The sequence below is a fragment of the Macrobrachium nipponense genome, chromosome 30 (genome assembly GCF_015104395.2).
Source record: "Macrobrachium nipponense isolate FS-2020 chromosome 30, ASM1510439v2, whole genome shotgun sequence".
Lineage (NCBI taxonomy): Eukaryota > Metazoa > Arthropoda > Malacostraca > Decapoda > Palaemonidae > Macrobrachium > Macrobrachium nipponense.
The window spans coordinates 1558453-1583345 of NC_087218.1; the positions used below are offsets into that span (position 1 = coordinate 1558453).

Below are 24893 nucleotides of genomic sequence, written 5' to 3' on the forward strand. Positions count from 1 at the left end.
AATTCGGTGCGTAGTTGTTGGTGGACTTTGTAAGTCGCAGTTGGTTTGGAGAGAGAGAAAAAAAAGAAAAGACAGCGCTGAATGACCTCCTAGGTTCCAGCGTCTGACATTTGGTCTAAATTTTATATTCCATCCCATTCCATTTGTTCCCTAACATTGACAATACATAAAATCATCTGATTAATGTACCGAAGTAAACCTGACTAATAGATAGCTCACGATTAACAGTCTTATGGTTGCAGTGGCACGTATAGGAAATAAAACAGGGGCTTTCTGGCGTATCTTAAACAAAGTCTGTTACATCAAGATTTAGCGCTTGCGAAACTCGATTCACATACAAGTAGATATCTTTACGAATGCTTGGCGAAACCTTCAATATTCCCTACATTAATCAGCTAAATAACAGGGAACACGAAACTCATTCTAAAACTTCTTTGAACAGCAGTAAAATGTTACCGCATCGACAGAAAACTACTAAGTAACAGTCGATTAATTTGACACTGATACACACATACACACAAACAAACATATATATATATATATATATATATATATATATATATATATATATAATATATATTATATTTATATATATTTGTGTGTGTGTGTCTGTCTGTCTGTATGTGTGTATATATAGATCTGCTGCTCCCTTTTTAGCGATACGTCTGTATTTGTGATAGCTACTATATATATATATATATATATATATATATATATATATATATATATATATATATATATATATATATACACACACACAAATACATATACATATATATGCACTGCAGGCCTTAATACGGAGAAAGTACAGATAGCAGATGTGTCTCAATTTGCATTGAAGTTCTCTGCTGAAGTCTGGTTTAGACTAACCACATGGGTTACATAACGAGTTGTTTATGGGTTTAGTCCTGTTAAGCTTGTCCGTATGGGAAGACTGAGAGCTAAAATTATTGGGAAAGAACGGCGAACTGAAATCTGTGGATAATCACTACATTTTCCACCAGTGTTTCTCACGATTTCAACCTAAAAGGAGTAAGTAAGGAGAGAAAAACTAATAATAATCGGTACATATATATGCAGTATATATGCATATATACATATATGTATATTATATTAATGTATACTTCTATACACATACAATTCTCTATATATATATTATATACTATATCTATTGTATATATGTGTGTGCAGATATATGTATAGCTATTAACTTGAACTACTACTCCAAATCTTTTTATTTTACAATATCTTAGGTATTTTACAATTAGCCGGCAACATCGCCAAAACCATTCCATTATTGTTTTAAGCACCAGGAAGAAAACATGAGATTATTTTTTTCCCTCAAACTGAACGAGTATTGCAAAGCTTCCGTTGCTCTACCCTTGATTGGCGGAGGGCGTTTGTGTGTGTGCATAGTGGCGCGGTTCTTCAATTATCGATAAAGTGGATGTTGGTGGTAAGATTTGCGGTCAAGGCTCACTTCCTCGTGCAGATGTTTCGAGAAGCAGCGGCGACACGAGATGGTAAAGGGATCCGGGAACGCCAGGTGGAACCTTTTGTGAACCTCCTTTCATATTACCGTTAGCAATTTTTTTTTTTTTTTTTTTTTTTTTTTATGCGAAAGTTCAAGTCTTGTTTCAATTTTATACTTTTATCATCACCTTTCATATCATTCTCTCTCTCTCTCTCTCTCTCTTTTGGTCTCACATTTTTTTGTAATGCGAAAGTTCAAGTCGTGTTTTAATATTATACTTTTATTATCACCTTTCATATTCTCTCTCTCTTTGTGCGTACATGATATCTTACCCTTCAGTGATCCGTTCTTACGAGCTTATAACAACAATTATGGTAAAATAACAACAAGGATGCGTAAAATATATCCTTACGGTGCACTGTAACACAATCGCCACTATATTTTACACATCTTCCACACTTACATAAATGTGGAAAGGCTTTAAAATGGTTATATATGTCGCATGTCCACCTCCCAGTTTCTCATATTAATTTTAAGTTTTCACTTTTTTTTTTTTTTAACTGAATTCGGTTTACTTTTTGGAGTTATACACCAGTGAGGAAAAGTTGTCATATCTGCTCTGTGGGAAAGGCATAAAAAAGCTAATGAATTAATCCATTAGTAATTTGAAATTAATGAAAATCTTTCAATACCACTGGAGCCCGGCTGAGAGGAAATTTGTGAGCCATAGTATTAAAAAAAAAAATTTAAAAATGTAGGGAAAGCAAGTGAAAATAGTGGAAAATCACCTAATTTATGATCAGTCAGCCAAGACATCCTTCATAATGAAAAATAGCAGAGCCTCTGATCACAAGCCAATCGTTGCCCTGTCACACCGGTTCTCATTAGAGCACGAGGGACACTTGCATCTTCAGGTCACATCGGACTGGCCAAGAAATCCATCAAAAGGAGCTGAGCTAACCCGTATCTCGATGTACCCCACATTGAATACGAAGGAGAAACCAAAGAGAGAGAGAGAGAAAAGAGTTCTTAATTTGTCCCAAAAGTTTGGCCTTCCATCAGGCCTCTTCCGAAAGAGGCCTGATGGAAGGCCCAAAACTGTTGGGGCAAATTAAGGGCTCTAGTTCCTATTCCCTCACTGGATTCTCCTTCGTTTCCATTGATATATATATATATATATATATATATATATATATATATATATATACTATATATATATATACATACATACATACATACATACATACATACACACACACACACACACACACACAATATATATATATATATATATATATATATATATATATATATATATATATATATATGCGCGTGTGTGTGTGTGTGGAGAGAGAGAGAATCCGCCAAACGGGTGTGGGTTCCTGAGAAAGGAAAAGACACGATTGTCTTGTCATGTGAAGCATTTCCAGAGAGTGTGAGACGGGGGATCCCGACGAGCATACAGGAAGATCCTGCGGGCAATTCTTGAATGGCGACTACCTTATAATGGTAGGGGTTGAACTAGTCTTAATGTGATTTTAGGAAGGGGGCTTTCATTGCAAGGAAAATTGCTTTATTGAAAGCAGCAAGATTTGGAGTCTTCCCATATCCATATGTAACAGGGTTAGAAAAGTCCCACGCAATCATGTAGGAATTACTCATATGAGAAGTACGGGAATCACTTTCAACACCAGACTTAACTTCTCAGAACCATAAGGCCAGCTAAATCTAAAAGAACATAGTCTTACCGTCCGAATGAATCCATTAGGACTTATTATTTACTATTTATCCTAAAGTAGAGCTGCAAAGGTTTTATATTTCCTCCAAATTCAGAAATAATATTACACACACACACACACACACACACATATATATATATATATATATATATATATATATATATATATATATATATATATATATACACCATACACACACACGTACAAACTTTTATGAAACACCGTGTTGGTTCAGTGGACACATATAAAACCATGTGGATTGAGTTGAGACACCTAGACTATAATTTTTCTTTCTTTGTACTTTTGTGTATAGTATAAGGTAACATTATCCATATTTTCACTCCGCTCTGGCGTTACCATCTATCTTCGCCCTTGGTTGTTTTGAGTTTCATTAATTGTAATTATAATGTCTGGATTCTTATACTGATTTGAACGCGTGCTTTCGTGATTTTCATTGTAGTCGCTGATATAACATTGATATCACATAGTAATGTGTTCTTTGCATAATGTTCGTTGAGATGTATATGTGCTCTCTGCCATCTCCATTATTTCTTGCATTGAAGCATTGAAACCTGGACATATATATGTTGGCAACAGGTTTTTTTTTTTTTCCCGTATTTCTTAGCAGACTTTCATTAAGTGAAATTTCCAGAGGTAATGTGGGTGAAAGCCAGGGAAAGTCGAAAGGTGATAAGGTCAGTAGGATACCGCCAGTGAAGTTCGGGAAACAAATTATGGAACGTATTAACTAAAATGTTACACGATTTCTTTTTCGGGTCACGTAAGACTGTCTACTAGTATAAAAAGAAATGTTTTATCTGTTTATATTATTTTTTTTTACAACTGGTTCCTTCTATGTGGCGTAAGTCTCGTTTCATTTCATGGGGAGCGGCTGTTTGATGTAGTAAATTGTATGCTACGTAGTTTATATAGAATTTTGTTTTATGTGTAGTTTTTTTGTTTTAAAATGTATGAGCGCTGTTTCAAACTGAGGTCCTCCGTAGGGGGTTAGTGCCGCCAGTGGACCTCATGCGGTGCACTGTAGGCATTATTTAAGGTTCTTTGCAGCGTCCTTCGTCCCCTAGCTGCAACCACTTTCGTTCCTATTACTGTACCTCTTTTCATATTCTCTTTCTTCGTCTTACTTTCCACCCTCTCCTAACATTTGATTCATAGTGCAACTGCTTTGAGGTTTTCTTCCTGTTACACCTTTCAACCCTTTTACTCTCAGTTTCCATTTCAGCGCTGAATGGCTTCATGGGTCCCAGTGCTTGGCCTTTGGCCTAAATTTTATATTCAACTCTTAACTCAACTATATGAAAGTGGAATAACGACCGAAAGTGTACGGTATTAGAGGCAGATGTTCAAGAGAGAAGTCGTTTGAAGGGGAAAGTTGTGAGTTTGCGCGCTCGTTTTTGTACCTTCGTTCATCCCTCTGTTAAAGAGTCTGCGGGTTGGTGACGTCAGACGCTCCTGTTGTGAGTGGGAAGGTGTGATTGGGGGGAAGGGTGTGTGATGGGTTTGGGAACAGAGAACCTCATTTTTCCTTGCCCCCGTAGCCACCCACTATTGGTTTAATGCCCCACCAAACTGGTTTTTTTTTTGGAAGAGTTCTTATCTTACGCGGAGAGAACAAGTGGGAGCAAACGCGGAAGGCTACCGCTCTGGTGGTGTTCGCCGTCTGCTGTAGTCTCTTGAGAATGTCGCTGTATTTATTTTGTATTCCATCTGCGACTGACCGTGAGATCCGTCTTTGGTATGGATGTCTCCGGCTTCTTTGTGCTTCGAGATATTATATATTAACTAAATGGTTTGATGTTCCTGCTGCTGCTTTCACCTTGATTGAGTGACTTTCCAGGTAGATTTGCTAGGCCAGTGCCACAGGTTTGATGTCAAGGGCGCTGCCGACTGACTGGGTACATCAGCAAGAGCGGAAAGGAGGAGAGTTTAGTAGCGAAAGTGTTTTTATTTGTATGTCTGTCCACATTTCGGAATTGTTTATTTTCGTTTCATTATGGCTCCAATGGCCTTGGGTCCGGTCCATTTGACTTGGTGTCGGAAGAACTGGATGTAGAAAGATATTTAGTAAAAGCATGTGTTGTTGATGTGACGTGTTTTCGAATTTGCGAGATAAATGTACAATTCATGAGGTGGAAACTGTCTGTTATTTCAAGGTCGTTCCAGAACTCTCAGTGTCAAAACCAATGTGTGTTGAGTACTTGGTTTTCTTCAGCGGTGTGCATATTCGCCTTCTTTTGAAGGACCTTGATGGCGTTATGAAGTATTAGTGATTCCTACGAATGTTTGATCCGTTCTTATTTCTTGCATATGCAAGATGTCCGTGGGTATTTAGCTAATATTGTCGGCAATTTTTTTTTTTATATATCCTAATTATTTTTTTTCATTTGATGTTTATAATATTCACGATCAAAGCTGGTATGCTTATATGTCAGGTATGTTAGTAGCGACCGGGAATCCTAAACCATATTCTCAATTCGTAACGTTTTTTTCTCTGGGAACAGTAGACCATGTGGCACCTGCGTTGTCGCAGTGAGGCAGTAAGATTGACAAATAAGGAAACCTCGGCCGTTGTCCCGTGTTAGGGATGCGATCGGTATAAGCCGGTGCAACCTTGACTTTAGCTGCAGGCTTAGAAGATTTTTTCTTCTTCTTCTTCTTCCAGGTCCACGCTAAACAATCACTCAGATGTGCGTCCACTAATGAATACCGAGTCTCGCTCTCTCGCCTCATGCCTCCTCTGTTCACTCTACGTTAGTTGCAATCCACCCTAGTCGACAAACTAACCATGTATAGAATTCACTGTATTGATCAGCAGAGGCACCTTTGGTTTTATCTATTACGTTTTTTTAGGCCTGAATCGGTTTGCATTTGCTCTTGCAGTGTACTTGGATGTTGTGCGCTTTTTGTGTTGAAAAAAGCGTGTTCAGTTCGTTGACCTTTGAAATCAAGTAATTGATATGATGATTGATGTTTTATTCTCGAACTAACCGATGATTATGGAAGGATTTATTTTTGTATTAATATTATTATTCAGGAGAAAAGGAAGCATAAAGAATCTTTTCGATACGGTTCTTGTATTCACAGTCACTGTCATTTCATTAATTACCCACGGAACTTTATCTTCTGGGGAATGAACTGTATTCCTGAAGTATTATCTGTTCTCTGTTGACCCTTTTATGGCTTCCTTATGCTTTGACAGTGCTTCGCTATAGGTTATATATAAGTACGTGGATTCGTGATTCGTGTTTGTTGTATATAAATACACCGTTTCCTTTCAGAAGGGTGGCTTCAGAAAAAGTCAAGCCAGTTGAATGCAACAATCATTCCAACTTGCTGTATAAAGAATAGAAATATAACTGTCAAACTCATTTCCTGCTATGTACACCAACAAGAAGCCTTTGTGGTGCATGCTGACTGTTTTACGTGTGTTATACTATTTTGCACTCGTAAAATTAGGGTATTTGCGTCATTGCTTTTGTTTTTACCAGTTTTTGAAATGTGAGAGTTACTATCTTGATTGTCGTTTTTATGAAAAGCTTTTTCTATCAAGATTTGGCACGTACCTATATAATATATATATATATATATATATACTAATATATTATATATATATATTATATATATATATATATATATATATATTGTTTTGTGTGTGTGTGTGTATGTATATATATATATACACATACATACATATATAGTTTTGTGTGTCTGTGTGTAAAGCAGTATGTTAGAGTCAGTATGTGATGCTTGTATCGGAGGGCCATGGTAGCATTCAAAATGCTATTTTTGTGTTTAGAAAGTGGGTATTTTTTTCGATATTTTTGTTGTTTTCTGTAAGTCAGAAGTAAGTAATTATATCTCAGCGTTCTTTTCGAGATGCATTTAATTTTGTCCCCTCAAAAGGCGAGCTTATCACCCCCGAAATGGGTATAGGAGCTCTTTTTCCCTTCTCTGTTTCCTGCTGTTCGTCAGGTTTGGTGTTAGCTTACTGCCCGTCGGTCTTTGTATGGTTTTGTTGGTTACGGTGTAGATGTTTCTTTGTTGTTGAGTTTGATTGAATGAGGACCTATTCTAGAATCTATACTCTGTTTTTTTCCATCTGTCCATCCGCCTGTGGTGTTTTTGTATGGTAACACTGCGTCCCGGGCTTTAGATAGTTACATTCAGCTTACATTCAACGATTATAATAATATCCTATTTCGAATATTAACGGTGTAATTCGCATACAGTAAATTATTAAAACACTTTTCAGTTGCAAATGTACATCCAATGTCCTTTTATTTACCTAAAACTTACACATAGCGTAACTATCTAAAGCCCGGGACGCAGTGTTACCATACAAAAACACCACAGGCAGATGGACAGATGAAAAAAAAAAAAAACAGAGTATAGGTAATACTTCGCAGAATTAGATTGAAGACAAGATATACCTTAGATAATGTCATAAGAAAATTGTAATTTTGTTCTTATTTATGGGTAGAATTGCGATTCCTGTATAAAATATGTTACGTGTTGTATTGCAAGAAATGTGATTGAGCACATGATCATATAAACATTGCTTGAATTTGATTATTAATATAATCGTGTCACTGCAGCATAAAAAAGGAGAGATATTATTTCTCTTCTCGGTGTAGTACAGATGCTAAATGCTATCTAGCGTATCTATTGGTAGGGGTAACAGGTGCTGAAGCTACCAGCATGGCTCTCTCTCTCTCTCTCTCTCTCTCTCTCTCTCTCTCTCTCTCTCTCATGCATGTTGTTTACGAGGTCTCTACGTTCCATGATAGTAAAGGAATGGGCGCTCAAGTTGCGTCTCTCTCTCTCTCTCTCGTGCATGTTTACGAGGTCCCTCTGTTCCATGATATTATAGTAAAGGAATGGACGTTCATGTTGCCTCTCTCTCTCTCTCTCTCTCTCTCTCTCTCTCTCTCTCTCTCTCTCTCTCTCATTTGTTTACGAAGTTGCGTCACAGTAGTAATTAAACTGATTCCATAATGACTGTCACCCTTTCAAAATAACATATGGTAATGTTATGTAATGCGACAAATATTGCGGGTGATGTAAGATTGCCTGGCCTGCGATGCCTCTAGTTCAAGATCAATACGCGGATTAGGTCCTCCAGCATCTGAACATCCTCCTCCTCCTCCTCCGCCTCCTCCTCCTCCCTTCCTCCTCCTCCTTCCTCCCTCCCCCCTCCCTTCCTCCACTCCTCCTCCTTCCTCCTCCTCCTCCTCCTCCTCCTCCTCCTCCTCCTCCCTCCTCCTCTTTCTTAACCATGAACTGGGCCTCTACCGGGGCTTTTATCTAGTTATATCTTGCACGTTCGTAGGATGAAAGCGAATAAATGGAAATCGTTTTTTTTTTTTTCTTTTTTTTTTTCAGTTGAATATTGACTCATTTCTATCTACTGGTGATCCGGGTGACACTCATCAACGTCTCGGTAGGTACTTGTAATAATATTATTATTTCGTTACAAGTACTGAGGTTACAGTAGTAAATAACTCCAGTAGAGAAATGCCTTTTAGATTTTTTATGAAAACTATGAAATTTAATCTCTTACGTAAATCGTGGCGGCTACAACACCCAGATTTTATTCGGGTAAACGCGGTCTTTTAGTAGATATCAGTGTGTGTGTGTGTGTGTGTGTGTCTGTGTGGGGGGGGGGGGGGGGGGGGCGGGTAGGGGGGGGCGGTTGGCGTTTGGAAGAAGCTCCTGAAAACAGAATAATAACTTCATACTGTATAGCACTTTGCTAGTTTCCACTTGAATGCTGATATCAGCACTATAGCGGTACCTCTGCCCGGGCCTCACCTGTTAATAATTCATTTCATACCACGTCATGCTTGTTACTTTTTTTTTTTTTAAAGTTGTAACAAAATAATGGCCGAGATAGCTGCCATGACCACAGATCATCCAACCTTATTCGATGCCTAACAAAATGTTATCATTTGTGAAGGGGTCATCCTCAATTATTGGTTTCACTGACATTCATCAAGATCTGTGTACCTACCTGTTCATGAGGTGCATATTACTATCAAGGTAACTCAGACAGACAGCGGTGAAAGCATAACCATCTGCCGTTCTATAGCGGAGGTAAAAAAAAAAAAAAATTGCCAGTATCTGATGAATCTTTATCGCTGGAGTGGAGTGAGAAAAGAAAAACAAGGCGTGATCCGACCTCGAGCTTACTCGGGACGCTTGCGGGGTTTTTCCCTCACACATAAGTTATAAACATTGTATTCTTAACGTAAATTAAAACGTGCTAAAATCTGCAGTCAGATAGTTCCTTGTCTCACCAACGAAAATTATAATAGATATGCTATATTTTATAAGTTAGAAATATTTTTTCTATACTGTTTAACTTCCACATAATTTTTTTACTTTTCATTCTAATAAATAAATCATGAATATCCTATCCTATCCTAAAATTCCTGTATCCTTAACTCAGCGTGAAACACCTTTTTCAGACCTTTTCTTAACACACAACAAGTAGTTTGTAGGCTTACTCCCCGAGCAAGTGAAAATAGCTATTCCGTTAAAAAACAGTTTGTATAGATGAAGACCACCATAAATAAAGAAGGTTGAACCTTGACAAAATTCTGACGTTTTCCTATGCATTTGCAACAAAACCGCAAATAAGACTCGAAATTACACTTGGAATTTCCCAGGACCAATGTAGCTCTCAAGGCGACTTTCTTTGCAATTTGAACTAAGATTACGTCATCAGAAAAACCTGACGGGGAAGATTAGATCAATGACTTCAGCATTATGGGCAAATAGAAAACTTAGAATATAGTGTCTTGGATTTTGTATATTACAGATGCTGCAAGAATATAGAAATTTAAATGCTAGATGTTCTGTTGATATAAATTAGTTCTTGATAGTCATTAGAAAATCTCTCTCTCTCTCTCTCTCTCTCTCTCTCTCTCTCTCTCTCTCTCTCTCTGCGTGTGTATATTATATATATATATATATATATATATATATCTATATATATATATATATATATATATATATATATATATTATATATAAACAAGACAATTATCCCATAATGTGTGTGTGTGTGTGTGTGTGTGTGTGTATGTGTGTGTGTGTATATGTATGTATGTGATGTATATATATATATATATATATATATATATATATATATATATATATATATATATATAAAGACAATCATCCCATAATGGCTTGTGTTCATTTAAGATATATATATGTATAACTAAAAACAGAATCGCAGTTTATTGTGATCAAAACTAAACATGAACACAAGATCTTATGGGATCATTGTCTCGTTTATTTCAATTTCATTCAAATTTGCTTTTAAATTCCCATGTGATAGATTTTATAATGATTTACCAGTTGTCTGCACTCCAATACGTTACGTCAGTCTATCAACCCCACTGCAACATGTAATTTTACGCGTACATGAGACGTAGACGAAAATATTCATCCACCGATAGTTATGGAAGAGATATACAACTTGTTTGTGTCAGCGGATGCAGAATCAATGTTGACTCGTGATCAACTTCAGCATTCAATAAACTGTAACCTGTTCAAACTAATTGCAGGGAATTTAAAGCAAAGATTCATTTTCAGGCAATAAATCATCCACATTGCCCGTGACTAGGAATTAGAAAGTGACAGAGTGGACACTGCTCTTGCTGGCGTCCTTTTAAAGGTTGGGCACAGAAGCGGTGTCTGTGATAAAGCAGTGGTATATATAGCTACTCACATCGAAGGTTCTCGTTACCAAGACACCCTCGAGGGGTAGGGGAGTCCCGTCAGAGAATAGGGGGGCGGGGGTAGCCGTAGGATTCAATTTATCAGTGGCTCTTCCCCAAGTAGTGCAGATTCGGCCACTGGCTCTCCTGGAGTGTGTAGGTATTATGTGTATGGACTTGGTGGTTATCATGTCAACTCAGGTGTGAAGGTTTTGCTTTCGTAACAGCAGGTTTAAACTGGATATGTTACGTGTTTGGATATTATTCTTTTCTGGAGCTGTTGTTTTCACATTCGTCTGACGCTGTTTCAGGCTGAGGAAAGAAATTGAATATGCTGTTATTGAGAAAGTTGAGAACGCTCGTATCATTTTTCTAACGTATCGTAGTCTTGAGAAGAGTGGTGCTTTGAATTGCTACTGCCTCTGAGTATGGCAGTGGATTACATGTAATGAGAAATAAAGCAAGTAAAAAAAAGCTCCGAAGTTTCTTCGGCGCAATCAAGTTTTCCATACTGCGTATAATGAAAGTGACCGAAAATAGATCTATCTTTCGGTGGTCTCGGTATAATGCTGTATCAGCCGCGGCCCATGAAACTAACTACGGCACGGTGGTGGACTTTCCTATAGCGTTGCCAGACGCACGGTTATGGCTAAATTTAACCTTAAATCAAATAAAAACTACAGAGGCTAGAGGGCTGCAATATGGCATGCTTGATGATTGGAGATGGATGATGATCATACCAATTTGCAGCCCTCTAGCCTGAGTAGTTTTTAAGATCTGAGGGCCGACGGACAGAAACTAAAATGTGCGAAAACAAAGATTTTCAGTTCCCGGGCAGTTGTAAAGACAGGCATCTTTATGTACTGTAAGAATCGTTTCAAGTTGTCGAGTAGCAGACTTGATATTCGTGGAATCCGTTTGTCCGTTCGTTTGTGCCTCGTTCCTCCCTAACTTGACTTCTTTATTTTGTTTGTGACAAATAAGTGCCCTTGCTTTCTCATTTTCGTTTGCTCACCTTGTAAGCAAACAAATGGTGGCTGGATTATGAACGCTGAGTAGTTTTTGGTTTTCGTTTTATTTGTTATCATTCGACAAGATTTTCTCTTGATGTAGAATAAGGTGCTGTAAAGCGATGCTGTTTCATAATCTCTTAAAGGTAGAACTGTCAGGTGTGTTTATTCTTTTTGTCAACAAAGAAAGTTCAATATAATCGTTATAATTTCTTGTTCCATTAATTAATAAATGTCCGAGAGACAATATTTTGTATCGTATGTTAATTTGACGAGTCTCTCTCTCTCTCTCTCTCTCTCTCTCTCTCTCTCTCTCTCTCTCTCTCTCTCTCTCTCTCTCAGTGCATGTTTGTATTTTCCGGAAGTAGTTTCAAGTTTCCAGTGTAATACAAGAGCTTATTTGTAGTTTGTTAAGCTCTCGGTGTCTTGAATTGCACGCTTTCTCGGTATTCGTTAGTATTCAGACATGCAATTTACGACGTGGGAATTATTCCAGTTTTATGCAATATAATAAGGGACCCTCGCTCTGGGAACATCGAATAGAAATTTGTAATACGTATAAATGTGCTTCGAGAATCCTGAGCACCGAATGTAGGCGTTAAAGGGAAGAGAGTATTCTGTGATGGAAATCGGACAAATGGAGAGGTGGGGGTGGGAGGGTTTTGGGGGGGGGGGGGGTTGAGGATTGCTGGCCTAGGACACTGAGTGGGAAGGGCCTCGAAGATTGTTGGTTGGAACTGGCGAGGTCGACCACGCAACTAGGCTTCTCTTCTGCTTCTACTTCTTCCGTTGTTTTCTTTGTTCCAGGAAACCGTCCATTGATTTGTATTGTGTGCAGGTTTAGTATCACAAATCGTAAGTCAAGTACTGTGATCAGATCTTCGCCGACTTGCCTGACATTCTTCTTGTTTTTCGCTGCTAGGAGGAGGGATGAGGCGTCATCGCCTTATGATCTGAAGTGTCGATACTGGTATTCTAGCCTGGCGCCCACGCTTGCAGCAGTTCCCCTTTGTCAGTATTATAATGCATTGACCAACCTTGATCTTCTCTTGCTTTTTGGGCTTCGACCTCTTCATTTGCTACAAAGAATTAATTTGTAGAGGTCCATTCCCTTTTAACAGTTTATATTCTTTTGTTTCCTTTAATGGCCTTGGAAGTTGCTTTGCTAGAGATTTGTAATAAGGGGGCTGATATACATACATACATAATATTTATAATATATATATATATATATCTATATATATATATATATATATATACTATATATATCATATATATATATATAATATATATATATATATATATATATATATATATATATATACACACACACGTATAATCAACGTTCTCAATTTATTTAATACAAATGGCTACGTAATTCTGAAATCCAGGTACTATACTGGATGACGATGAGTTGTCTGCTACTAAAAGATCTGTTGTTTTAGTCAAAATGTTGAGGTTGCCAAAGGTAATTTTCTCCTTTAGGTTTGATGCCTTGAGTTGCCAGATTGGAAACAGTGATGGGAAGAGTAATCATTAGGAACAAAATGCTTCTCCATTCTCAAGAGTTCTGGAAGCAGGCCCTTTACTGTTTTTACGTCGTTATATTGATTTTATTAGAAAATGCAGTCATACATATCATAGCTCTCTCTCTCTCTCTCTCTCTCTCTCTCTCTCTCTCTCTCTAAGAAGAAACACTGAAGGCTGGCAACCCAGTAATCTTCGATTTTTCAAGTGTCACTAAATAGACGAACGTTCGGAATAACAATTTCATAAAATTAAGACCTCATACTTTCGCTATTCACAGCATAGTACATGTGGGAGTTTTTACATGAAATTTTTCATTCAGAATGATAACGTCCTCGCTAGTTGTCAAAATCCTCAAGTTTGAATGTTGGTGGAGGCTGATATGGCCTGTTTCCACCGCCGCCCACGTCGCTCTAGCTTTAGACATAAAGGTGTGGAGCTTTAAACGTTTAATCTCGGGAATTGAGTACTTGTGGTCTAAGTCAATCTCTCGTGTATATCCTGTTGTTGATGCGGCTTATTTTAATCCTTGGTGCATTTTTATGTTCGGGAAGCGTGTTAATACCGATTCACAAAAATGACTTGTGCAGGTACCATCACCCTTTCCGCTATATGCAGCAGCTGTACATAATGGGTGGAGTTACAGCAGATAGCGGTCATGGACTAGAGGATGTGACGTTGGATTTCCCACATTCTTTCTAGATGATTCGGCGAGACAAGGTTTTCGTTCTTAGCCAGTCATTCATTCAATTTCAGGATTATACCAGAATGTATATGAGCGAATTTCGAAGCTGGAATGTTTCATCCATTTGTGGAACCTCTGACCTCAGTGCCATTGTGATTGACATCCTAGTAAATCTATATTCCAAGCAACGCAGTTGCAGAAACTGCGTGGCTAGCAATTGTACATCCATAAAGCTTTATCTCACATGAGTGATGACCCTCATCCCATGAAGAGATTTCAAAGGATTTTAAGTTAGTCCATCCCGTGGAAAATGACCAATATCTGAATGAACGATCAAAAGTTTAACCTTCGTTTAATGATGCAGCCTTTTAATTGCGGTCATTCGGCATTGATGATTCAGACAAAGACAATGTAGTGAAGAAAACAGTTAGGCGCAAATAGCTTTGTCCTTCTATTGCTCGTCAAAGCTGTTCGTATCTTTTAGTAACGTCATTTTTTGGGAGTTGATATGATACAAGAAAGGACGAGAGCAAATCTTCCTGGGCGGAGAATGTCGTGGCAAAATGAAGAAAAAAATCTGTGGACAGCGCAGATGACAAATGTAGGTTTGATGACAATTTCTGGTAAAATATGCTCTGGACTGGGCCACTTGCCCTTCTTTCGATGGGGAGCAAAAAAAAAAAAAAAAAAAAAAAAAAAACTAATTTTATTATTTGAGAGGGTCTTTTGAATTTAACGACGTTCGAGAGATACGAGGCTGATGATGCCTTTCTCTCTCTCTCTCTCTCTCTCTCTCTCTCTCTCTCTCTCTCTCTCTCTCTCTCCTTGGTATAACTCAATACTGAGAACTCCTTTCGTTGTAGTACATAGTAACAAGCCATTGCTGCAGTGAACGCTTTCATGAAAGATAAAGTTAAGAAATTATTGTCGATCACTTCCCAGACATAAGCAGCTGAATATCTATATTTGCTCTTTACGAAATAGCAATAGGTTTTATTCTTTACCCATTTAGTAGTAAAATGAATTCTGTTCAGGAACAGGTAAATGTTGGCTATAGGAAATATTGATGCCCGTGTTAAAGTTTTATATCTATTTAGTGTGAAGAAAAATTAACATTGATTATAAAGCCTCCTTTCATATTGCACTGTTATGTACCTTACGTTAGGGTTGCGGTGGTTCTAGTTGTCGGTGTTGTTATATACTGTCAAAAATTAGTCAAATTCCTAGTAATTCTTGATAGAACATCAGAAACTAATTTATGTCTATTTGTAATTCATGCAGCAGTTGCCTACTATAATTTATATTCCTTTATCATTTCGAGAGAGAGAGAGAGAGAGAGAGAGAGAGAGAGTGAGTTTTGATTGGCTGAATTAAAGTACGTAGTAGACATGCACCCCTTCATTATTTCGATGTTGAATAAGTAACGGCGCTGTGCAAGAACCGTGAGAGCTCTCGAGAGAACCGCTGCTAGGTTTTGTGGTCGTCTTTGTTGCCTCGAGTTTTTGGAATTGTGATTTAATGGGACATAAGAGACATTTTCGTCGTTTCAAGGGAACGAGGAAGAGGAGAAGCAGGCGAAGGAACGAATCCGCACCATATTTATAGTAGCATTGTCTATGATATTTATAATAATATATAGTGTATATGTGCAAGTTCGACGTCAGTTTGTATACCTTACTACTTCACAGTTTTGTTTTTCTGGCTATGTACCCAAGTTTGTACTCTTTGTAAGAAGTCGATATATAGCAAGGGAGCTTCATGAAAGCTGGAGATTGAGGAGGGGGAGTTCTTAGCGAATGCTTTGCTTAAGTGAACATTTGTATCAAGGTCACAAACATTAGGTGACTCTGTGATTCGTCTCTTCCCTCAGGAACTACGCTCTCCCCTTCCTCATGTCCTCTATCTCTCCCTACCCTGGCGCATCTGATTCTAGGGGGCTTCAGGGTGCCTTCGGCCCCTAGCTGCGACCCCCTTTCATTCCTTTTACTGTACTTCCATTCATACTATCTTTCTTCCATCATGCTCTTCACCCTCTTTGAACAGTTATTTCGTAGTGCGACTGTGAGGTTCCCTCCTTTTACACTTCTGAAACCTCTACCTACTCTCAAATTCCTTTCCAGGCTGAATGACCTCATAGGTTCCAGTGCTTGACCGCTGGCCTAAACTCTTGAGTTCCATTACATTCCATACTGGTCCAAGTTATTTTATTTTCATTTATTTTTTTTACAACCGCTTCGAAAAGCTTATTGGTGCATTTCGTGGGAGGATGCATGTGTTGCATTTATGCAATTCTGTGTGTGTGTTTGTATTTGTTCTGTTACTGATGTTGCCATCGGGGAAGGGAAGAAACATGTTTTACTCTTCTGTATGAGCATCCGTATTAGCGTAAGAGCTCATCGATAATTTTAGGTTTATGTATAAAACAAGTACACCCACACACATCGTCGTCATTAATGTTTTTGCATCGGGGTTTCCCTTCACGGTTTAGAGGTAATAGGTCTTGTGCACTGCTGACTTTCCATCTTGACCAAATCTTCCTCCATGCCCTTCTCTGGACTCCTACACACATGACACACCATTTGTCTTTACCTTGATCACACCCTTCTTCTTGGTTATCGAGAAGTTTCCTCTGCGCCATACATCCAGTGCTCTTTGGGTCTCCCTTTTCTTAACTCTCCTGACACTTGACACTTATCGAACTCAGTTCATTCCACATGACCAAACCATTACATAAAAGTGTTTCCAATTTTACTTATGCTAACCTTGTTACCTTCCCAATCCTTCCCAGTTTTTCACTCTGTCATTTCTTCGTATGCTACATAAACTGCATTTCTGTTTAACATTCAATCTTTATTCCCTCCTTGGCTTCAATGAACGTTCCAGGTATTCTTACAATCTACAGACCACGCCTGGCTTAAAAAATATATTTCGTCGCTTATTATATGACTCACCACTGTATTCATCCTTTAACAACCTTACGAATCAACCACTTCTATTTCCATCATCCAATTTAATATAGCTCCATCCTCTTGGTTTTATTGCTCGCATTTGCTGTCAACTTTCTCCTCTTGGAACCACTTTCGAACTCCGTCACAATTTTCACTAGATACTCTTCACTATCTCCAGTAATTTACTTTATCCTCTTCATGCATCTGCAGTTCCAAAGTCCAATGATGACTCATTTTCTCATTATACAACGCTGCCCTCCTTGGGTTTCTTAGTTTCTTGCACCATTCCATCCTTAATATTACAAGGCCATCAAAATATAACACACCATTGTCTCATCCAGTATAAAATCTTTTCATGTTTTTCGGTGTCGAGGAGTTTGATACTTCAGTAGACTCTTCATTTTTCTGGAGAGCAGGTTGAGTCAAAATCTCTCTCTCTCTCTCTCTCTCTCCGGAATCATAGCACACACGTCAGCAGTTGGCATGGATTCCTTGAACTTTTTAAAGAAAGACATCAACATCATGCGCATTTTTGCTGTGATAACTGATAGAACCAATCTTAGGCTATTGCTTCTCAGTATGGTCCCCACCCCCAACTGTGGCCAAACAGGCCTAGATAGGCCAGATGGCATAGTATGTCATTTTGAAAAAAGGGCTCTACACTACAGCATCTCTTGTAGTCATGAACAATAAAATTCTTGATACCTACGAAAGAAAAAAAGGACCAGTGCCGCATTAAAACCATTAACAGCTGACAGCGCCTCAGTGGCGTGATCGGTATGGTTTTGGCGTGCCATCTCGATGGCCACGAGTTCGATTCTCGGGCGTTCCACTGAGGGGTGAGAGGTGTGTATTTCTGGTGATAAAAGTTCATTCTTGAAGTGGTTCGGAAGTCACGTAAAGCCGTTGATCCCGTTACTGAATAACCACTGGTTCCATGCAACGTAAAAGCGCCATACAAACAAACAAACATAAACAGCTAACTTTTAGTCTAGACTTTGTGTGAGATGCTCTTGTTTTAATCTACTTTTTATCAAGCCACCCAAAATTGTTTTCCCTCAGCCCGTGAACATATTAAAGTACAAGTTTAACAAGTTCTGGATATCCTATCAAAAGGAAACTTTGGTGCTTATGATGCAGTTTTAGAACCTAGTTAAATCCAAGGTTTGACACTAGATATGAATCCAGACTTGTTCAAATTGATTTTAGTGTTACTTTTAACTAGGTTACTCAGAAGGCTCGTTTTGCAAGTTTAGTGTTTGGGGCTTCACGTTTGATCATATGCTGATTTTATAATTGGCTGGCATTACAAAATTGTTTTGATGCTTTTACTGAGAATGGCCCTGTCATGATGTTTTTGTTCCAGAGCGCATTGTTTAAAGAGGCCTGCTGCTTGATGTCATTAATAGCGCCAATTATATTTCTAGCTCCAACGTGTTGTGTTTAGAGACCTTTGTCGTTTGTTGTCTATACTTGTGCCGTTCTTGTTAGTAAAAATTAAGAATGACAGAGTGCAGGTGATACTACTCTCGTATTCATTATTTTCACTAAATGCGAAATGAAGTCTCTTCTACCTTAACTGAACTCTCGAGTGCAGCAAGAATGAGTGAAGATGGAAGTTGAACTTACCGAAGGCTGATCTTCCGTCATTTTCACACCATGATTCTCTTTGCGTAGGATCACTGTACTTGATGATTAAGAATATTTCACGACGCTTGGTATTTACAAAATCCAACCTAGAAAGCCATTTTGAATGTCACCAGAGAGCTAGATATTATTTAAAAGGCTTTCTGTATGGGCAGAGATGATGGAATCAGTTCCACATTCTTCAGATCTGTACTAAGACATTTCCGGAATATTGCTTTGATGTCTCGAAATGAGAAGTTTCCGTGGATCTCTCTGTTTTAGACAAAAATTGGTCTAGTCAGTGGTTCTCAACATGGGGCGTACGCCCCACCCAGCGGTGGGAGGGGGAGGGGGGGGCGGAGGTAATTTGAATTTTAAGGGAGCCTTTCCGAGAACGTTTAAACCATGCCAATGGTCTAAAAGGTTTTCTTCACGTGAATAGGAGTTCACCTTTTGAATAACAAGAATTATACTGTCTCTATCACTACGGGGGGGGGGGGGGGGGATCAGGATTAAGAGGTGATTAGGTGGGGCATGGGCAAAAAAAAAAAAAAAAAAAAAAAAAAAAAAAGAAAAAAAAAAGTTGGGAACCACCGCTTTAATTGGAGGTTTGCTATTTCCCCTAAGTTGTAATTATGATTTAGGGCTTCGCGGGAAGATGTATTTAGCCACCTTCAATAACGCTAGCTCATGGTTTTGTATTGCTGATCGTCATGCTCACCCTGCTGTTGAGGTGCCATGTTCTCACGCCGCTCATTATTGCTTGTAGCTGTACCTGATACGTCATACTACAGTATATTGGTAACAAAGTCTGTATTACTGTGTAGCGATAATCACCAGTGCCCGTGGGTTTTTACTTGTAGTAATACGATTCTCCTTGCATTTTAATTCATTTTTATCAATTTATTGAATTTTATTTTAATAAGTGGGATCTCTTCTTTATGCATTTCCCCTTTGCCTTCCCTTACTTCTTCCTAATAAGCACCATATTCTTTGGACGCTTGAATTTCAGGTCAGTGGTCCCTGTGGGCTTGTTCTATATGCATACGTTTCATCTTCTGAATGATGATAACACGTATGTGTAAGAAGTATCCCCAAGTGACATTTACGCATATATTTATTTTCTATTCCTTTCATTTTTTAATGTAACGGTTATTCTGTTCGACATGAGCTTGTTGTACAAGTTAATGGCATATTTGCTAATTTTAATAATATATATTTTTAATGATAGGGAGAATAGTATGAATTCGGAAGTGTCTTTGAAAAAAAACTAGTTTGAACTTGCCAGTCCAACAGTGAAATTGTTGGTGACAATCCCGTAGAGTTGTTGAAAGCTTCCCGTTTGCATTTATCTTTTATTACTATAAAAAATATAATTATTACTCAAAATATAGCATATTCATATGGATCTTGCCAGTTTCATTCGTATTTTGCCGCAGGGTTCGACCTTGAAGGAATTGTATGTCTGTTGTAAAGGGGGTGGGGGGGTGTTTAGTCGAAACTCATTGGGATCGTGTGGGAACTAGAATTCCGTAGAACCACTCGTTCTGCGGTACCTCCTCCCCTTCTGGAGAAACAAAGATGCTTCAGTGTAGAAAGCCCCATGGGATTATTTTTTTTTTCCAGTTTAATCCATTTACGTGAGTTCTTTTGTACCATAGTCGAGGTTTCCATCGGGATATTGGTATGGCTTGATTTTTTTTTTTTTAATATGAAAGGGGAAAAAATTTCCAATATAGATTTGTTTCCCCTTTTAGAGTAAATTTTCATAAAATTTGAATTTGATTGGATTCTCTACAAGTTCTAAGCGTGACGATAGTCCTTGGCACATGTATCATAAGTAGTATGGCTAATATAATTTTTTTTTATTCTTTGATTTCTTTGCCTCCGTGGACGTCAACAGATAATGATCAAAGGCTGTCTTTGTTTTATCTTTTTGTTTATTTACCTGGGAGCTAAGTGGGAGCCTAAAGTAGACAGTAATGAAGAGATCACAGGATACTTCTAATTGCTTCTCGTAAGGCACTGAGCTTACTTTGTACACGTGGTGGTTTAGTCATCCTTCTGAGCTATTCGGCTGGCAACAAGGGTTAAACTACACTCGGTTCCAACGTGGAAAACGCCATTCCCCTCCGCCTTTAACTCCAGCTTGAGTATTGCTCCAATTGATGCTTGTTAAAAGTCTCTATCTCTCTCTCTCTCTCTCTCTCTCTCTCTCCTCTCTCTCTCTCTCTGCTTGTTTATGTGCAATGCTCGCCAATCCAATTTTCTAGGTTTAAGGTTTCTGACCATTTGAGTAAACTTTCATAATCCTTAAAATAACAAAGAGTTGATGAAACTTCAGCTTCATAATCGGGACTAGATCGTGGCAAGTCAAAGGCTCTGGTGTTTGAGTCCACCTTCGTGAAGTGTGGATGAAATATGATACTTCATTATGCTAAGGAATGTTTCTTTTTTACTTTATTTTTTTTTTACCCAAAGAGGAAGAGAAAAGTACGTGACATGTTCTCCAAATGCTGTGGTCTTTTCAGGTTCGGTCAAAGGTATTTAGATTGTCAGTTAAGATTTGTAGGAAATGTCAATCTTTGATTGATTAAGCTGAGCCAAGTCTATCCTTTTACGAATAGTGCGTTTCCGTGATGGCTGGCTCTGAGCGTGATAAATCACGTCTTTTAAGTCTTCATTTCTAGTGCGAAGGTTTTCTCTGCCATATTTGTTTTATGCAGTTGAATATAGTTTAGCATAATAACATCCCTGGTCTGTTCCCCGTGATGGTATGCAATGTTTCAATGAAAAAATAAACACAGTTCTGAACATAGGCGCCTTAGCCTTATGCGGGATACGTATTGATTAACATTCATGAGATACTACAAGTGTTCTTTTGGTGCGACAATTTGGCAGTTGTTGTATTTGCTTATGTTCTTGTACATGAACTCTTTATTTAAAAGTTACACATTGCTTGCGTACATGGGTAGTCCTGCCTGACAGTTGACACCATGTTAATGTTGCTACAGTGGATTGGTGTGTTGTGATGGACGTATTTATGTGCTATTTGAAGTGAACGTGTAATTTTCTAGTTCCAAGAACTTCGCGGTCACTTGTATTTTTTTTTTCTTCTTTTCCTTCTACGGACACGTCTACATTGTCTGCCTTGAGAGATAAAAGCTTGTTGAATTGCGCAATAGTAGTGGTGATGTTTATTAATATGTGCGCTGCATTCACACTGTCCGTGAAATTTGGTATCGATCCAGTGCTTTATTGTCCTTCATCCAAATATATAATCCATGCGTATTTTAGTTTGTTTTTGTTTGTTTATTTGTTTTTTCTGTTGTCCTAGTTTTATTATTATTATTACAAATGAGATTAGCATATAGAATTAAAGTAAGGAGGAGAGAGAGAGAGAGAGAAGACGTTAAAATATTTTAGAGTGGAAGAAGTTGCAGGGAGAACAGGTGTTTGTGAGCAAGTAGATCTTGGAATAAAATTGAGAAATGCTGTCTGAAGATATTCCTGCCTTACTTTGGTAGAGTATTTTAGAAGTATTATTGAACTGTGGTTTTAAAATATGTTCATAATCGAATGAGCAGGATCTAAAGTGATTGTTGTAAATCTGAGAATGGTTATGCGGGTGTAAGGAAGGTAGCAAACAATTGGAAAATGAACTGGTGGGATGATTATGGAGGAGGTAGTGCAATACGTTTAGCAGAAAGCCACAGAAAGAGCTGGCTCGGGTGTGAGATGCGTCTCTTACAAGAAAATGGTTGCAGATAAATAGATCAGACGAATACCTTCGTTCAGCAAAGGGAAAGTTAACAAAATACAATTAAGGAATTTTATTGTTCTGGCAATACTTATATATACTCGCGGCTATTTAGAGGTATAGAATGATTTAGTTGAAAATAGGTTAGATAGAAGAGCAGGTCTGGTTTATGCAAGAAAAATTATGTATGTCTAACTTTTTAATTAAACCGACAGCATTGAGTCAGTGTAAATAATTTATTGACATGGTTGGAACTGGTGAAAGCTTGGTGAAACTTACATTTTGTGGGACAAGAGATGTTGTTTATGCATGCAAAGGTGACACATTATTTGGCGATAGAGGGATAGAGAGAGGAAGAGAATATGTAAGGAGTAGTTCGAGTTTGAAAGCCTGTGTATGGAGAGAGAGGGCGCATGAATGTTCCAGTTGCAAATAAAAGTCAGGAAGGTGAAGCAATGAACGCGTGAGCGGTAAGTGAATGGAAGTGATTGACACATATTGGTATTCGGGACTGAATAAGCTGTGAAGCTCAAGGCAGGCAAAGAATTAGTACTATAGTAGATTCACATCAACCGTGCATTTGATGTCTAGGCCTATCCCTTACGACGCTCCTGATTGGCTGTTGATAAGCCAAGCACAGGGCGGGAAACTCAGAAAAAAGTATTCCTCAGGAGAGGGAGAACATACATCCTGCCTATGTGATCTCTCTCGAGAGTGAGAGTTTCCAGCCCTGTGACTGGCTTATCAACAGGCAATCGGGAGCGTCGTAAGGGACTGGCCTAGAAATCAAATGCACGGTTGATGTGAATCTACTATAGCTGGAGTTTTCTGAAAGGTGTAAATAGGAAGAATATCTAAGGAGTCTATATAATAGGGTTGTAAAACCATCTCTCAAAGTAAGTGAAGTAGACCAGGAGTTGGGAAAGATAGGAACAGTGTGAGAAAACTCGGTAAATTTTCTATTGAGAAGATGATTGAAAAAATATTCTGTGAGAAAGAAAGGATTCTGGAGAAGGATAACTTGCGTTAAATGGCGAGCCGTTGTTTTGAGAGTGGTTTGGTCGCTTTCAGTAAATGGGAATGAATGAGTGAATGGTTTGGTCGTGTACAGAAAATGGGAAGGAATGGGTGAATGGTTTGGTCGCATACGGAAAATGGGAAGGAATGGGTGAATGGTTTGGTCGCTTACAGTAAATGGGAAGGAATAGGTGAGTGGTTTGGTCGCATACAGAAAATGGGAAGGAATGGGTGAATGGATTGGTCGCGTGCAGAAAATGGGAAGGAATGGGTAAAGGGTTTGGTCGCGTACAGAAAATGGGAAGGAATAGGCGAGTGGTTTGGTTGCTTACAGAAAATGGGAAGGAATGGGTGAATGGTTTGGTCACATACAGAAAATGGGAAGGAATGGGTGAATGGTTTGGTCGCTTACAGAAAATGGGAAGGAATAGGTGAGTGGTTTGGTTGCTTACAGAAAATGGGAAGGAATGGGTGAACGGTTTGGTCGCGTACAGAAAATGGGAAGTAATAGGTGAGTGGTTTGGTCGCGTACAGAAAATGGGAAGGAATAGGCGAGTGGTTTGGTTGCTTACAAAAAATGGGAAGGAATGGGTGAATGGTTTGGTCACATACAGGAAATGGGAAGGAATGGGTGAATGGTTTGGTCGCTTACAGAAAATGGGAAGGAATAGGTGAGTGGTTTGGTTGCTTACAGAAAATGGGAAGGAATGGGTGAACGGTTTGGTCGCGTACAGAAAATGGGAAGTAATAGGTGAGTGGTTTGGTCGCGTACAGAAAATGGGAAGGAATAGGTGAGTGGTTTGGTTGCTTACAGAAAATGGAAAGGAATGGGTGAACGGTTTGGTCGCGTACAGAAAATGGAAAGTAATAGGTGAGTGGTTTGGTCGCGTACAGAAAATGGGAAGGAATAGGTGAGGGGTTTGGTCGCGTACAGAAAATGGGAAGTAATAGGCGAGTGGTTTGGTCGTGTACAGAAAATGGGAAGGAATAGGTGAGTGGTTTGGTCGCTTACAGAAAATGGGAAAGTAATTAGGGTGAGTGGTTTGGGTCGTTGTAACAGGAAAATGGGAAGGAATAGGTGAGTGGTTTGGTCGCTTACAGAAAATGGGAAGGAATGGGTGAATGGTTTGGTCGCGTACAGAAAATGGGAAGTAATAGGTTGGTGACAACGGTGGATGATTGAGATTTCTGATGGAGGAGGGGAAGGGGATTGTTCTGCTAACAGGATGGCAGAAGTGTTAGTCAGTAGCACCTGATAATAACCATGAAGGTCGTGTGTGCGAAATGCAGGTGCATGGCGTGGTGTGTTTCTGCTCAGTAGTCCTATCTGTAAATTCATCCACTTCCAAGGGAGACTACT

General features: G+C 38.6%; 1 long non-coding RNA gene across 1 annotated transcript in view; it reads left to right on the forward strand.

The window, feature by feature from the left end:
* Window positions 1–24893, forward strand: part of LOC135202223 (uncharacterized) — a 56371-nt gene that overhangs the window by 30312 nt on the left and 1166 nt on the right. The gene's annotated exons all lie outside the window — the stretch shown is intronic.